This window comes from Mytilus californianus, unplaced genomic scaffold (assembly GCF_021869535.1).
Source record: "Mytilus californianus isolate M0D057914Y unplaced genomic scaffold, xbMytCali1.0.p SCAF_7, whole genome shotgun sequence".
Taxonomy (NCBI): domain Eukaryota; kingdom Metazoa; phylum Mollusca; class Bivalvia; order Mytilida; family Mytilidae; genus Mytilus; species Mytilus californianus.
In genome coordinates, this window is record NW_026262723.1 from 6,952,154 (window position 1) to 6,969,692 (window position 17,539).

The following is a 17,539-nucleotide window of genomic DNA, read 5'->3' on the forward strand; positions in this document are numbered from 1 at the left end:
TCGTCTACCTAAGTCTCATCAGAGGCGCTCGAATCAAAACAGTTGGATGCCAAATGGAATACGAAATTTAAGAGCATTTAAGAGCATTTAAAAATGAAAATTCCGAATAGTTTTGCCAAAGATAGTTTTAAAAAATACAGGTTTAAAGTAAATTAAAGTTCGAAACAGAAGAAAAACCACTTGTGCGATCTGAATTGACAAATACAATCTATCTGTCATATTCCTGTCACAGTAAAGACACTTTTTAAGAGAAAGCAGAGTGTTGAATTGAAGTTTTAAGAAGCAAAATCACAAATGATTAAGAAATACCTACGAATACATGTGGTAATTGAGAAGGATTATGATGGTTTGATTACTGAAGAGGATTTGAATAATTAGTCTTTATGCGATTCAGTCTATCATTGTCACTTATAGTGAACTGAACTTTAAAAGTGTAACTAGTGATTTGATCAGGTGTTAAAAATAGGCCATTAAAGGAACATTTGTTAATAGTACATCGGGCTAGATCATCAATACAGATATCAAGTATCCTTGAAAGATCTGATCATTGATTATGTCAAATTTAAAACCAGACTTATAGCTTATATAAGAGGAGAAACTCTTTAAAATTGTAAAAGTTCATAAAAAGGGCATTAGGTACGATTTTAATAAAATATCAAAATATTCATTCAAACATTTATAAAGTGGAATATATATAGTTTTTTTTAATAACATTTCTTCATTAGAACACTCAGTTTGGTTCAATTTTGTCAAAATAAGCTAAACGACATCGCTGATGTATCATTTACTTGCAAGTCAATAATGCAACCTCAGTTGAATCCGTATTCATGCGACCATTTCACCATTATCTGGAGATGGAAAGGAAAAGAAAGAGAAGACTGTCAACATTGACAAGTGAAACAAGGCAGTCATTGGGAAGAACCATTTCATTGACCGACTACAAAAGATCATTCTTATATATATATGTCAAAATATTATTTACACAATTTTCAAATCTGTGATATTAACTCAAACAGACATAAACATTGTCCTTATATGACTCCATTTGCGTATCTGTTTATTTATGCATTTATCGGGTCAATTGACTATCGATATTTTTTGGAGATCATCTCGATGGCTAATTAGGTGCCGTCTTGTCCAAAATACGCACGAAATGATGATACATTATAACAAGTCCATGTATTGTTAATGCGTCTTTTGGACTTTTAGACTTTTTGTAATTTGGATATATGTATGTTATAAATCAAATATGAAAAATTAATGAAAACGAATTTGACAGCTAATGCCCCTTTAAAGATACCAGGCTTAAACCAGAACCAAAGAAAGCTTTTGACGGTCACCTTACTAATCTTATTCACTACCCATAGGCATCTTTTGTAAAAACAATCCTTCGGTGTATAAATTCTAATACGAATGGATTGGTAAAATTTGGCCTGGTAGTTAAATATAAAACTTAAAAATCGGTCACATCGGCTTTACTCACGGAAGAAGATGAAAATGTGATTTTCTATCTAGTTCAGTTGAAACTTTGTACCATCAATCCGTCCTGTTTGCTTCTGATACAATTTTGTCAAATGGTTTCTGAAAGACGAAATGTGCAAAGCTTACCGACGATGGCGACGGTTCCAAGTGTTTGCATGGCCTATTAAGTCAAATGAGCTGGAAAAATAAAGTGTCATTGATTTATTCTTTGTCAATAATTACTAGTAAGTAATTGTTAAGTTTCCCTCTGGTGATATCATCAGCTAAGTAGTCAGTACTTCGGCACAGGCATGATTTATAATAACACCGTTCAAACTACCTCTGGTAAAGTTTACCTCACATATATTTTGCTGTTCTGGTTAGGTCCCTTGTGGTCATATTGCTTCTCAAGCATTCAAGTATCTAAACATTCTGGCATTCGATTTTTATGGTATATGTTCCTGATCAGGTAAATCAAGAAAAGAACTTCGGACGCAACAAATTTGGAAGGGTGCTTTAGTTCTTTTCGATTTGAAATAAATAATGTTTTTTAACAAGCTATACCAACAAGATATTGTAATTTTGTACTGTCACACGTGACAGATGATTCTGACATGTTTTGATTGGTATATTTAGAAAAACAATTGTCGTTTGGAGGTAACATAATTGTTTTCTTAAATTATAGTTTGGTATCACAGTCTGATTTTTACGAAAGCCTATTCGGGGGCACAAAAAAAAATATTTATCTCGTAATAACGAGATAAATGTCTCGTAATTACGAGATAAATATCTCGTAATTACGAGAAAACTATCGTGTAATTACGAGATAATTATCGCGTAATTACGAGAAAACTATCGCGTAATTACAAGATAATCATGTTTATCTCGTAATTACGAGATAATTATCGCGTAATTACGAGATAATTTTCTCGTAATTACGAGATAAAATTACATATATATATATATATATATATATAAATATACAGATCATGATTACCCTTCCGGGGCACCTGATAAAACGCCCGTTTTTATTAGCTCAACTAACCCAAAAGGTCAAGTGATCTTTTCCAATCACATGGCGTCCGTCGTCCGTCGTCGTCCGTTAATTTTTACAAAAATCTTCTTCTCTGAAACCACTTTGCCAAATTGAACCAAATTTGGCCTTAATCATCCTTAGGGTTTCTAGTTTTAAAAAAATGTATCCAAAGACCCCGCCCACCAACCAAGATATCCACCATGGCTAAAAATCGAACATGGGGGGAGGGGAGGGGGGGGTAAAATGTAGTTTATGGTTTATATCTCTGAAACTAAAGCATTTAGAGCAAATATGACAGGTTAAAAATTTTCAGACGAATCAGACTTCCCGTTGTTGGGATGCTGCCCCTGAATTGGTAATTTTAATGATTATTTTTCAGTTTTTGGTTATTATCTTGAATATTATAATAGAAAGATATAAACTGTAGGTGCAAAAATGGTTAGCCAAGTAAGATCTACAAATACGTCAAATGACCAAAATTGTCAATTAACCCCTTAAGGAGTTATTGCCCTTTAAAGTCATTTCTGCAATTAAGTAAATTTTTTTAATCTTTTACAAAAATCTTTCTCCTCTTAATCTACTTGGCCAAATGAATTTTTATCTCGTAATTACGAGATAATTTTCTCGTAAGTACGCGATAATTATCTCGTAATTACGAGATAAAACAGCTTCTTATCTCGTAATTACGCGATAGTTTTCTCGTAATTACGCGATAATTATCTCGTAATAACGAGATAAAACAATGATTATCTCGTAATTACGAGATAATTATCGCGTAATTACGCGATAGTTTTCTCGTAATTACGAGATAAAAATGTTTTTTGTGTGACCCTAATAGGCTTTCGTAGATTTTTCAAAATATTCAGTAAAACAAAAAACAGCATTGTGTGGTAACAGTGTCGTCAGGTCACAAAAGACGCTCTTTAATCGTATTGTAAAAATTGGTGTAAACTGGAAAAAATTGATAAAAAATCTCTTGAGGAAGTACACCACTAATTCATGGCCCCATTGCTTTCTATGTTAAATTCCTCAATTTCAAGCAGACACAGCTCTTTTGTTTCAAGTTCAAATAAAGTGACAATCATTGCATGTCAAAGCAACACTTTATGGTGTCTTGTACTAAAAAAATCAACATACCTTTAATGGCATATAAGAAAGAACTGGTTCCCGGAACTTCGGATGTACCAAAACAGGTACTTCAGATCTGACATACAGGCAAAAAGTACCCTCTTTATAAAATTTGGTGCAGTTTTTTTAATATTCAAAATTATAAGTCAAAAAGTGTTCTACAATGATCACCAGTCATTCAGCTTTCATTTGATACCAACAATACCTAAATATTCTACATATTTTGAAAGTTACACTCATGCGTAGGAACTATTTTGTGTTAAATATGTACTACTTTCTGGTATGTGCTTTCTGGCCGGGCCGAATTAGTGGTGTTACACCTTGATTCTTATTCAAATAAATGTATGAATGTTGTGGATATTTTAATATCACATTTTGAAAATAATCTAGAAATAAATAAAAGAGTATACAATACACCTATTTCTAGAATAAGAAACAAACTTCAAGTACTTTCAAAGCTGTTTGTGTTTGTACCGGCCGACAAAGCAGCCAACAATGTTGGATGTTTTAGATAAATTACGTGCTTTTGATGGTCCTTTTGATTCTATTGACAGTTTTGACTTTTCAATTTTTTACACTACACTGCAACACAATCTTATCAAACAAAAGTTTTCTTATTTAATCAAATGTTTGTTTGGTAAATCTGAATGCAAATATATTCGCTGCAACTCATTTAAAGCCTTTATCTCTAATGAGAAAGGTAAATATGCTAGATATACTTACTGGATAATTGAAGCTGTTAATTTTCTCCTTGATAATATTTATGTACGTTTCGGCAATAAAGTTTATCGACAGGTTGTAGGTATTCCTATGGCCACCAATTGCGCCCCTTTAATAGCAGACTTGTTCTTGTACTGTTATGAATCACAGTCTATGACCAAATCAGTAGAGACCCGTCTAAATGGCATTTAGTTGATAAATTCAACAACACTTACCGTTATCTTGATGATATTTTTTTGTTAAATAATCAAGAATTTTCTAAATATACTGCCGGAATTTATCCAAAGGAACTTACTTTAAATAAATCAAATATAAACGGTAATAACTATCCTTTCCTAGATTTAGATATTTCAGTTTTACACGGGAAACTCTACACTAAAATTTACGACAAAAGGGACGATTTTTCGTTCCTTATTGTAAATTTTCCAGTTTTGGACGGTGATGTTTCTTTGGTGCCATCTTATGGTGTTTATATATCACAACCCTTTCGCTATGCCCGTGTCTGTTGTGACGTTTTGGATTCAATGAACGTATTCTATGTATTACTGGTAAATTATTAAGTACTGGATTCCGTTACCACAAATTACTTAAAACCTTTACTAAATTCTTCCATAGATATAAAGATTTGGTTTTGTAGTTTCGTTGTTCATGTGGAAAACTTATTTCAAACGGGATAGCACATCCTATTTTTTTCGGAGATGTTGTTTACAGAGCCCGAATATTTAGATACGATCCAGATAAACTTATCGATCCTTTGAATATACTTATTCTATAAAGGTTACCAATTCAACATTGTAATTAGATCTTTGAATATTTGTTTTATTGGTATTACTATTGATTTTGTTGTCAGTAAATTAAAATCAAACTAAATATCATTTTGATATACATATGCACATTCATGGCTCTACAATATGTCGATACCTGTATTGGCATTGCACAAGGTCATGTTTTTCTCTGACTGTTAATGACGTCTTAACACTATATCAATTGAATGTTGGATGTGTACTGATTCATTTTTTAGTCTTAGATGCATGATTTTTTTTTATAAGTTGTTTTTGGCTTTGAACTAGCTGTCAGTAACTGCGAGTACTCTCAGATCTGTACTTAGTGTCTTTTTGTTTTGAGGATGTATAAGTACCCTGCCACGTCCACTCTGTGTTTTGGTTGATGTATTCCTATTTGTATCCATCTGAGTTAAGCCTTTTTCAAATGAATGCAATTGTGGAGAATTGTCTCATTGGCAATCATACCACATCTTCTTATTTTTATATATGTTTTCTGCTATATATACAGTGTTCTACCATATCCTCCTCTCTACATCGTCTTTGCGTTGTCTTTGGAAAACTTAACAAAATGAAAATTAAATACAACTCACTTGAAAATGTATGTGTTAAATCTTATCATATACCTGCTAGTGTTTACAAGAAATTGCTTTCTTGCTTCGCAAGTCAATAAAGTTGTGTTGGTATACACTCCAAATAAAGGTCCTTAAAATGTGATATATTTTGTTTTCTCACGTAAATATGATAATAGGATCTGCACGCTTAATTCTTAAAATGAAAATATTCATATGCCAAGGCTTATCATGTATGAACATCTTTTTATCCTTGATATAAAACATTATTTCCTATTCAATTTCGGTATAGCTTGTCAATTGCCAATAAAGTTGGTTGAATTGCTGTATGGTGTTATATTTTTTTTTAAATTAAGGAGAGGAAACCGTGGAGAAAACCTTTCTATTGTGGAAATGAACAGAACAGGGTTTCGCTAACATTTTTCAAATTGGAAAGTTGGTGGAATTTGAATATATGAGTCTGAATAATATATTTATAAGATTTCTCTTTTGGTTTTAAAAAGACAGCAATTAAATCATATTGTTATTCAAGAACATTTTCATACGATACTCCGAATTTACAAACAAATTAATGTCTGATACCCAAATATACATGAATTTTTTATTAGTTGTTATTGGCTTTGAACTAGACAGTAACTGCGAGTACTCTCAGATCTGTACGTAGTATCCTTTTTAGTTGTTTGGGATGAGGGATTGATAAATACTCTGCCACGTCCGGTTTTTATTGTTTGTTCTTATGTTGTTTCACCACTGTCCCAGGTTAGGGTAGGGTTGAGCGTTCACAGACATATTTAACCCCGTCACATTCTTTAGGTGCCTTTCCCAAGCGAGGAACCTGTAGTTCAGTGGTTGTCGTCGGTTCATGTTGGTCATATTTGTTTTTCGTAAATTGTTTTATTATAAATTTGGCTGTTAGTTTTCTCAATTTAATTGTTTCATATTTTTTTATGTCGGGGCCTTTTATAGGCGACTATACGATATGATTTTTTTCTCATTGTTGAAGGCGGTACGGTTGCCTATAATTGCTTACATCCACTTCATTTGAACTTTGGTGGCTAGTTGTCTCATTGGCAATCATACCACATCTCCTTATTTTTATAATGATGCCATATAGATTAAGGAAATATTTGTCCCATCCTTACAAGTGTTGATCCCAAGCACAAGGTATCAATTCACAAAAAAATATACTTACATCTTAGTGACGAACGCCAAAATGAAGCCTCTTTCTGGTTTTCATAGGAAGGCAAGGCAAAATTTCATCGAATATAGGACAAATCAATCTGCTGCTCCTATCAAATACAATATCAATGTAATGCACGAGTGTTTTATCAATTTTTTTGCTTAAAAGTAACAGCTAGAAAACGAATATGATTTATTTATAAATCATTTATGTTTTCAAAATAAAACTGTTCTAAATTGTAAACCAAGATCATTTAGATATAAGTACTTGACATATGGTGTTGGCATAGACGCTTGTTTTTTTATGACGATGTCCATACGTCTATTTAATTTATTAGGTTTTATCATGATCTTACGTTGCCATCTCACGGACATATTTCCTTTCCTAGTTCTATTTCTTTAAATTTGTGAATATGTTTTAATAATACTGTGGATTTATTTAATTTTGTTTGTACGATTTTTCGTGAATTGAGGTACAATTGAGTTTTCATGGATATTTGATTCGTGATTTTGCCAAAGTCTCCATTCAAACCTTTTAATAATTTGTACTCCATTGAACATAGAAATTCTTGGTTAACCTGTACCACGAAAATTGGTATTCGCGTATATTAATGACTGTTAGGTATATGGTTAGATACCTTGGAAAGCAAATTATGCATATTTTGAGTGTCAATATGCATAATGTAGTTACTGTATATTCTTTTAAATTAGAAACAAGTCTCACTATTATATTAATGCGAACCAAAATGTGTGTTTCAATATAACCAAAACAGACCAGACACACGTTTCTAATAAAAATTTAAAGACGCACATAGAATAGCAATTGAAGTCTTAACGGTAAGCATTTTGCCAAACGAGCTTATACGTGAAACTCACATGAACTGATTTCACATGAGTTATACGTAGATGTGATGTGAAACTCACGTGAATTTCACGTGAAAATCACATGTTTTTTTTTCACGTGAAATTTCAAAACAAAGGTATTCAAATAATATCTAAATTTTTTATGAAAAACATGAAAATACCAATTTTTTTGTGTGTAAAGTTTAAAAATTCACGTAAAATTTTACATGAGATTCATATGAATCGCAATTCATCTGAAATTCTTTCGAAAATTTCCACATGAGTTCCACGTAAAAGCTTGATTGAGGTGATTTCATGCGAGATTCATGTGAAATTCATATGAGCAAAAGTTCATGTGTAGTTGTGTACGCCTGACACGCGTTTCGTGTGCCTTAGCCTCACCAACGACGTTCTAATGATTTTAATACTATTTATTTGTAAAACTTTAACTCTGAAATTTTGATTGGGATATTGAAATATGGTAAGGTAGATTGTTCTCTTTCGACAATAAAATGTCTGATTTATTTATAGTCCTTTATACTCCAATTCATAGAAAAGTTTCATTTTTTAAGGGGATTGGAATATATATGCAGAAATCTAAGTATGATATATTGAATTAAATATTAATGTTTTTATTTTTGATAGCATGAATTGGGATCATTCTCTCAACAATGAATTAATATATATATATATACACGTTTTTTATTATGTCGGTTACCATATAAGCTATCGTGTTAAAATCAACATTTTTGTTTTCATTGTGAAAAACAGTGTCCATGTTTTAAAAAAGATCATAAATATAGTTATCTTACCATTTATCTACACTTGAACATCTTATTAGCAATCCCCGTATTACCTGAAGAAATGTGTTTTTGTACATGGCAAATTTTGTTCTCGTGAAATTCATCTCAAACAAACTTATACGTGAAACTCACGTGAAAATTTTCAGTTAAATTTCACCTGAATTAAGATGCACATGAATCTCACGTGAACTTAACACTAAAAAATTGGTATTTTCAACAGTTTTAATTAAATTTGAAAATTTCGATGTTATTTGAATGAATTTATTTTGAATATTCACATGAATTTCACGTGAAAAATATTCATATGATGAACGTTACTTCAATTTCACGTGAGATTCACGTGAAATTACGTGAGTGAAATTTCCCATTGTAAAAGATGAATTTTGCTATTTATGTCCCTTTTGGTCATTTAGCTTCTACGTATTTTACAATTCTGGCGTTCAGGGCTTCGGCGTACCCGATGAAGTGAATCCAGTAAACCGGATGCACGTAGTTTAAAAAGTATTATTTCATAAAATCTTTGAAATGCATTTTTTTTTATTGAATCATAAGAAGAAAAACAGAACATTTTAAAAGCAGAATTTCATCAAAATAAATTCAACTCATACCTCAAAAATACCGGTAATTCCAAGATTGTAGAAAACAGGGGTAAACATGATATTCGAAAAAACAACACACATTTAGAAACCAAAAAACAATTAACCATAAATCTCTGCATGAGTTCCTAAAATGTATTTTCTGCATTTTGGTTGGGTTGTTGTCTCTTTGACACATTCCCCGTTTCTATTCTTAATTTTATTGCTGAAATAAAACTAGTCATAAAAACAGTGCTACTGGCAAAACCGATATGTTTCCTCCGGTCAGGAGAAACTCATTTTCGTTCTGTTCTTCTTTTCCCCCTGTCTTTTATGGCATAAAACAGTCCAATAGTAGCAGACAATCCTAACGTTATACCAAACATAACATATTCATAAGTATGGAAGTACACTGAGGTACCAGTCTCAAAATTGTATAAATAAGTTCTGTTCCACATCTTGCTATTACAAACATACACTGAATTTTATATTATACAGTTTTTTTACTATTTTCACGCATCAGTCTATCCTTTCTTAATAATAACTTTATATTTATATACAACTATGTGAGGTGTGTGTACTTTGATGTTTGTGTAGGAGTTAATATAAAAGAAGAGACATCTACACTACCGGATGTGATCTGATGCATGGAATACTGTATGTTGCAGATTAGTTTGATAACTGTAACAATTTTGAATGTAAATTGTATCATGCTTTAAAAGTAAATAAACAAATCTAATTGCATACACTATTGAGGTTATAATACACTATCCTTGAGGTTATACATGTAATACACTCTAAATCACTGAAGTCATAAAAATTTTGAAGACCATGAATTTCTATGTAATTAAAATCGGAAAAAAAGAGTGAGAAATAACAAATGGGAAATCAAAAACCCCGAATAAAACCACCCAACACCATGTCCAAAAAGTAAACGATGAATAGACAAACAACAGTCCACTAAATACTACAAAGAAAACTGAAGATTGAGCAACATGCGCCAAATCAAAAACCGGAAGTAAACTGAGATGCTCTAGTGAGCAGCTACATGTTGAATGAAAAAGCGTCAACATTAATTTGATTATTTTTTCCTTGCTTATGCTTAAAAATGTTGACATACGTATTTCATAGTTTGAAATAATGCACCTAGATATTTGTTTCTGTTATTATAAACATTGTAGAACATGCTTAAGTTTTTTTTTCTTTGTACTAGCAAACTATTTTAACAGAAATTTTATATTTACGCAACGAATGAAATAGCGAAAACTAGCACTTTCAAAATGTGTTCCAAATGTGGAGAGAGAGAGAGAAAAAAACAGAAATGAGAGCAAATTTATTAACGACCATAGTATATAATAAACAGCTGCGCCATGAGCGCATGATACGCCCGTCGTCTTGTGTGTGAATTTTTATGCATAAATAGTTTCTGACATACGGCGTGACATGCGAAAACCCCCTTTTTTTTACAAAAAACTCAATATTTCTAAAATAAAATTTTGAATCAAAACCAAAATGTATACAGATCTTTAGATTAATATAACTAAGAAGTGTGTAAAATTTTAAGCAATAATCATAAATCGTTTTTGAGATACGGCGCGACATGTGAAAACCCCCCTTTTAAAAAAAAAATCAATATCTCAAAAATAAAATTTTGAATCAAAACCAAAAAGTATACAGATCTTTAGATTAATATAACTAAGAAGTGTGTAAAATTTTAAGCAATAATCATAAATCGTTTTTGAGATACGGCGCGACATGTGAAAAACCCCTCCCCTTTTTTTACAAAATACTCAATAACTCAAAAATAAAATTTTGAATCATCAGCAAAAAGTATACAGATCTTAAGGTTAATATAACTAAGAAGTGTGTAAAGTTTTAAGCAATAACCATAAACTGTTTTTGAGATACGGCGCGACATGTGAAAAACCCCTCCCCCTTTTTTAACAAAATACTCAATATCTCTAAAATAAAATTTTGAATCATCACCAAAAAGTATACAGATCTTAAGATTAATATAACTAAGAAGTGTGTAAAGTTTTAAGCAAAAATCATAAATTGTTTTTGAGATACGGCGCGACATGTGAAAAAAAACACACACCTGTTTTAGTTACTAAGTCCCGTAACTCAAAAAGTTTTAATCTTATTTTCACCAAAAAGTATACAGATCGTTTGACCATCATAAGAAACAACTATGTTAAGTTTCATGAAATTTGAATAAGTCATTCTCAAGTTACGGTGCGACATGTTTACGCCGGACAGACAGACGGACAGACAGACAGACAGACGGACGGACACCGGACATTTGTATACCATAATACGTCCCGTCAAAAATTGACGGGCGTATAAAAATTAACATATCATAGATGTGGATTGATTTCAAATGAGACAACCATCCACCAAAGACCAAAAAAGTGAAGAACTACAAACCAACGTGCTCAACAATGAGCCAAAATCATACCACAACGTAAACTATACAACTCAAAGATACGATAAAACGGGAAACAATATAAGCCCTGTTCATTGATGGTTTTCTATGTTTTCTATGTATTGTGTGCAATTTTGTCCCATGTGCATTTACTCCATATCCTTTCATTTTCTATTCAAAAAAGAAAACTTACAGTCTGGTTAATGCTAAAGCACTAATCGGTAGACAATTGTGACAACAACCACTAGATTACAAGCTTCTAGAATAAGACAGACACATAAACGGTGTTTGCATATTATTTATATATACAATCCTCCAAAAGTTAAGCACCACCTATTTTTATTGCATCGAAAAAAGTTTCATTTAAAAAATCAGTTATTCCTTGAAAAAGAGAAAACATTCATGTAGCAATTTTGCTAACAAATACCATAAACAAACCATAAACTTAAGTTTGGTCACTTATGCAGGTTCTATGGATTTAAATTTTACGTTCATAGAAATAATACAAACTACACAAATCAGAAACGGAATTTAAGTTTCACTGTGATTTTATTTTTTTACAACAATTAATCACCCAATATCATTAAAATTCTCTACAAATAATCTTTGGTATGTTCGGCAAATTTAATGTCAATATTTGAGTCAATAGGATGTGTAACCACCTCTCTTCCGGTACAGTTCCATAACACGGCGTCTCATTCTCTGTACAAGCCTTCTGAACTTTAGTTGAGAAAATCTATTCCATTCATCAACAATTGCCACTCTTAAATTGTCAAGATTTTGCAGTGGTGGATCTCTGCGATTGAGATTTCTACCAATGGCATCCCAGACATGTTCGATAGGGTTCATGTCTGGAGACATGGAAGGCCAACAGATAGTGTCAATGGCTTCTTGTTCTTTGTACTCGGTTACAATCCTTGCCCTGTGTGGTCTAGCGTTGTCGTCTATGTACAAGGGTCTTGACACAAGTGGGTAAATGAGTCAAAACGAGGGACTGCAATGTTTCTAAGCACCAAATCCCTGTATGTCTGTCCGTTCATGTTACCCTGCAGAATATGCATACCCAGCTTACAACGGTATGAGAAGCAACCCAGTGGCGGATCCAGAAATTTTCATAAGTGGGGGCCGACTGACTGCCTAAGAGGGGGCCCACTCCAGTCATGCTTCAGTGATTCCCTATATAATCAACCAAATTTTTCCCACAAAAGGTGGGGCCCGGGCCCCCTGCCCCCCTAAATCCGCCTCTGCTGAACCCCATACTGTAACACCACCAGCACTGAATGCAGTCGTTGGGCAAATGTTGTATTGGTCATAGGTAGTTTTATTTTCCCGCCAAACTCGTATTCTGCCGTCTACTGGTCGTAACAGAAACCGACTCTCATCTGACCAATGAATTTTTTTGCCAGCTTCTCATGTTCCAGCGTCGATGGTCGTTAGCCCATTGAAACCTGATTATAAGGTGCCTGGCTGTTAGGGCAGGTCTCTTGACAACATGACGTGCTCATAGGTTGCCTCTATGAAGTCGACTGACCAATGTTCGAACACTAACACGACCACCTGGAGGCCAGTGGTGTCTAAGCTGCGGGGCAGGAGTAAATGGGTTGGCTTTAGCACGACGAATAAGCAGTCTGTCGTCACGACGGGTAGTTAAACGGGGTCTTCCGGACCTTGGTTTATCATTTACAGTTCCTGTGTCAACATGACGTTGTAAAAGTCTGACAATGGCGGTGTGATTAACATTGAAATGGTTACCTATGCTCCTGGTACTCCTACCGGCATTTGACATGCCAATTGCTTGCCAACGTTCAGCCACAGATAACTTACGTCTTGTCATATTACACAATGACTTGATGAAGGTCAAATTTCACCTGTACGCATGACAGTAGGAAGATGTCAGATTTAAAGGTATAGAAACAGTGTATTTGTAAAAGTGCAGATGACATTTGATAAAAAGTTGCTTGGCGGGTTTATCGGAGTTCAATCTTTTTGGTCGTAATGAATTTTCTTAGTGTAAGTTAAGGGCAATTCATAATACCAAACATAACTCTTAACTGCAGATTGTTGAATTTTTCATCAATGTTTTAACGAAATGGAAAATATATACTTTTAATTGCATACCATAACTGATAAGTAGCAATTACAAATTACAAAATTCTTATATTATTTAAAAAAGAAAAAAAAAGAAAGAAATAAAGAACTGATAATTAGAATAAAATGTTTAATTTCTCAAAATAGAGTGTTGTTTGCAACTACAAAGTAAGTGCCAGATTAATCAAATTGATTTGAAATTTTTTTATTATTGTTACAGTGTATTAGTTTTTTTGTTTTTTTTTCTAAAGGGAGATAATTCAAATTGATTACCTCCCCTTGGCTAAACCTCAGCCCACATGTAACTATTTTCTTTCTAATATTTCTAATATACTTATAAAAGCTTTATACAACACAATATATTTGAAGTCATATAAAAGATATTTGTCAAGATATTAATAAGGCCTACATGAATAAAGATTAAAATTTGAGGGATCTTTTTTCACCAGCTCATAACAATCATTTCACACATGTCATCATTACAAAGAGAACTAACTGTCTCATCATGGAATATCCATGGTCTTGGGGATAAATACACTGACGATTTATTTATTGATACTATCAAATCTGATATAAATGTTATATTAGAAACATGGAAAGGAGAGAGAATGCTGAAACAAAAATTGAGAATTTTGTTTCTATTTCAAAGTGCAGAAAAAAACATAAAAAATCTAAAAGACACAGCGGCGGAATTATTATATACATTTAAAATGAAATTTTCAAGGGAATAACTAATTTATCTAAAGCATCTACATCTCCAAATAGAATATGGCTTAAACTAGATAAGTCCTTCTTTGGATTTGAGAAAGATTTATTTTCATGTGCTGTTTATATTCCCCCTTATAATTCTACTCATTTAGAGGATGATTTTCAGAACTTAGAAAATGAAATAGTTAAATTTTCAGTTAAAGGTGAAATTGCATTGATAGGTGACTTTAATGCTAGAGTAATAGATCACACAGATTTTATCAATCAAGAATCATATGACTCACATGTTTTACAAGATATTTTACCACCCAACTATGATGATGATATATTTGTCGAAAGAAATAGTCAAGACCAAACTTTAAATTGTCATGGAAAATCACTTTTACATATGTGCATATCCTCAAGACTGCGGATACTAAATGGTAGATTTATAGGTGACTCCTTGGGTTATTTTACTTGTTATACTTTTGATGGTTGTAGTACTGTTGATTATGGTCTAGTAACCAAGGACCTCCTGTCCTCGGTGAAATATTTTTGTACTAAAAGTCTTAATTACCTCTCTGACCATGTTCAGATTTATTTTGTTTTGAAATGTAAGTTGAATTTTTCTCATAAAATTGAAAAGACCCACTCTTTAAGAAATTGTATAAGCTACAAATGGACACCAGAATCTAAAGAAAAAAATTATAAAACATTGTCCTCTAAGGAAGTAATAAATATGATTGTAGACTTCGAGCAAAAATTTGAAATCAGTGAGTCGGGTATAAATTCAGCGACTGAAAACTTCAGAATCATATTTGACAACATATCGAAAGATGTCTGCTTAAGAAAAAGTCCAATTCATTATAAGAAAAAAAAGAAAATTATAAAACCTTGGTCTGACAGTGAAATTAGAAACTTAAAATCAAAAATAAATTTTCTTGGGATACAATTAAAATCTAAGCCATTTGATAAAACATTAAGAAAAAAATATTTTATAACAGCTAAAGATTTGAAGAAGTGTGCTAAAAGAAAAAAAAACCAGTTCAGACAAAATTTTATAAAAAAATTATTAGATGCTAAAACTGAAAATCCACAAGAATTTTGGAAATTGTTGAAAGAAGCTAATAGTTATACCCATAAAAACATCAATACACCTAGCAATGATAATTTTCAACCCAAAAATTTAATGAAACACTTCCAATCTCAGGGTGACTGGGTAGAACCTGAAAATAAAACTCATATAGAAGAGATCGAAAACTTTCTATCAGATTTAAATAAATACAAAGATAATAATAATACTGATAAACCTATAACAATAACAGAGGTTAAACGAGTAATTAAGTCTCTTAAAGTTGGTAAATCATGTGGTCCTGATCTCATATTAAATGAAATAATAAAAACAAGTTGTCCTGTTATTGTTAAGTCTGTAATTATACTCTTTACAGAGGATGACCTTGAGGTCACTCCGATGTATTGCTATCGCCTAAATTTCCATTATGCAAATTAGTTTTGGGATTTCAACCGATCTATAAAAATTATAGATCCGCGGTCATTACAAGGGAAAAAAGTGCATTTTTATACCTGCGATTCCGTTCTCCGTTCGTACGATGTTTCATCAAAAAATGGAATCATTTCAGTTGTTGATTTAGTACTGAAAATTTGACTGAATTATCTCCTTATTAAATACGGTTTTATATGTTTAATAGGTGTTTAAGAAAGAGGTCAGGTGCTCATGTTCATTCATAAAATTATCGTTCATTCATGAATTTATCGTAAAATCAAAATCACTACACAGGTCACACAGGTTGTATACGTAGTCAAAAGATTACCTGTATAGTATCTAAAAATAGACAAACTTAACTGACTCCCCTTACTGTAGTGTGTGATAACATTTTGTGAGGGAATTCGATGTTTGCTATACCACTGTTCATTTCAACGCACTTTATGACGATACCACTTTATCAATATGAATGAAATTTTTTGCAGTGTTTTAAGAAATAATTTTACTTTAAAATCGCGTATCATTTGTGAACTATTAAATGTTTTACAAGGACGAATTTTCTGTATAAAGTCAATAATTGTGTGAACTTTTGAAGCCCAAACTTTTTATAGCCTTAAGGTTCATGTGGACCCTTTGGCTAAAATGGCTGCGTTTTCACCTCAAAATTTACTCTGAGTACAGACAAACCTGTGCATCTGGAAAAGTTTTAAGGCATAGCATGCCCTGGATAAATAAAATTCAAATATATTCTATGTTTAAGAAAATTTAAACTTTAACTGGATTTTGCAGTGCACTTTTTTTCGTCCCTGCAGAAGATGATAAAATTAACAAACAGTTGAGTTTCACTTGATATGGTCCACTCAGGTACACAGTTTAAATCACCAATTATTGTCAGGTATCTATTGTCCATCTATTGTCCATGTCAATCAATACAGTTCACTTCAATTATTACCTGTGGGGAAGTTCTCAAACCTCTTTCACAACTTAGTTTATTTTGGCACCTTCTGGAGGAATGAAAAAAAGTGCACTGCAAAATCCTGTTAAGTTTTTAATTTTCTTAAACATAGAATATATTTGAATTTTATTTATTTAGGGCATGCTATGCCTTAAAATTTTTCCAGATACACAGGTTTGTCTGTACTCCGAGTAAATTTTGAGGTGAAAATGCAGCCATTTTAGCCAAATGGTCCACATGAACCTTAAATACGCTAATGAAAGATCCGAAAACTATACCCATACAGAACGCCATGTTTTTGAAATTGTAGCAAAACTTTTGGTTGACAAATTTTAATTCGTTATTGCATAAATATTAACTTGAAATATCTGTCATTTTCTCCCTACCCAGTTTACCTCTATTACTCATTATGATGTGGACTTGACATTGTTATTGAATCTTATGCAATTTGATTGGATTAAGTTATTATTAGATTACCTTTAAACTGTTCATGCTTTTACGTACGAGTATATTGATTAAATCAGAGCGTGCATGAATGTGTACAGAAAATTAAATTACCTGCAAACTGGACACTGGACCTGTCCATATTACGTTTTATCAATGAATAGATTTTTTTTTTATTTCCCAAATTACAGGGCCCATAAAGGGCATAAAATCAGATACAATTGATTTACATAATTGGTAACAACAACAATAATAGCGGCATATAAATAGATATTTAGTATATAAGCATTGGTCAGAATCAGATGAACGAAACTTAAGGTATGAAAGGTAACAATTG

General features: G+C 32.3%; 1 long non-coding RNA gene across 1 annotated transcript; it reads right to left on the bottom strand.

Annotated features, from left to right (window-relative positions):
* Positions 1-1,194: 1,194 nt before the first annotated feature.
* On the bottom strand, positions 1,195-13,344 carry LOC127709002 (uncharacterized). Its single transcript, XR_007985461.1, has 3 exons — positions 13,277-13,344; positions 6,892-6,988; positions 1,195-1,581 (listed from the first exon to the last, which is right to left on the bottom strand). It is a non-coding gene; the product is annotated as an uncharacterized LOC127709002 (long non-coding RNA).
* Positions 13,345-17,539: the final 4,195 nt, after the last annotated feature.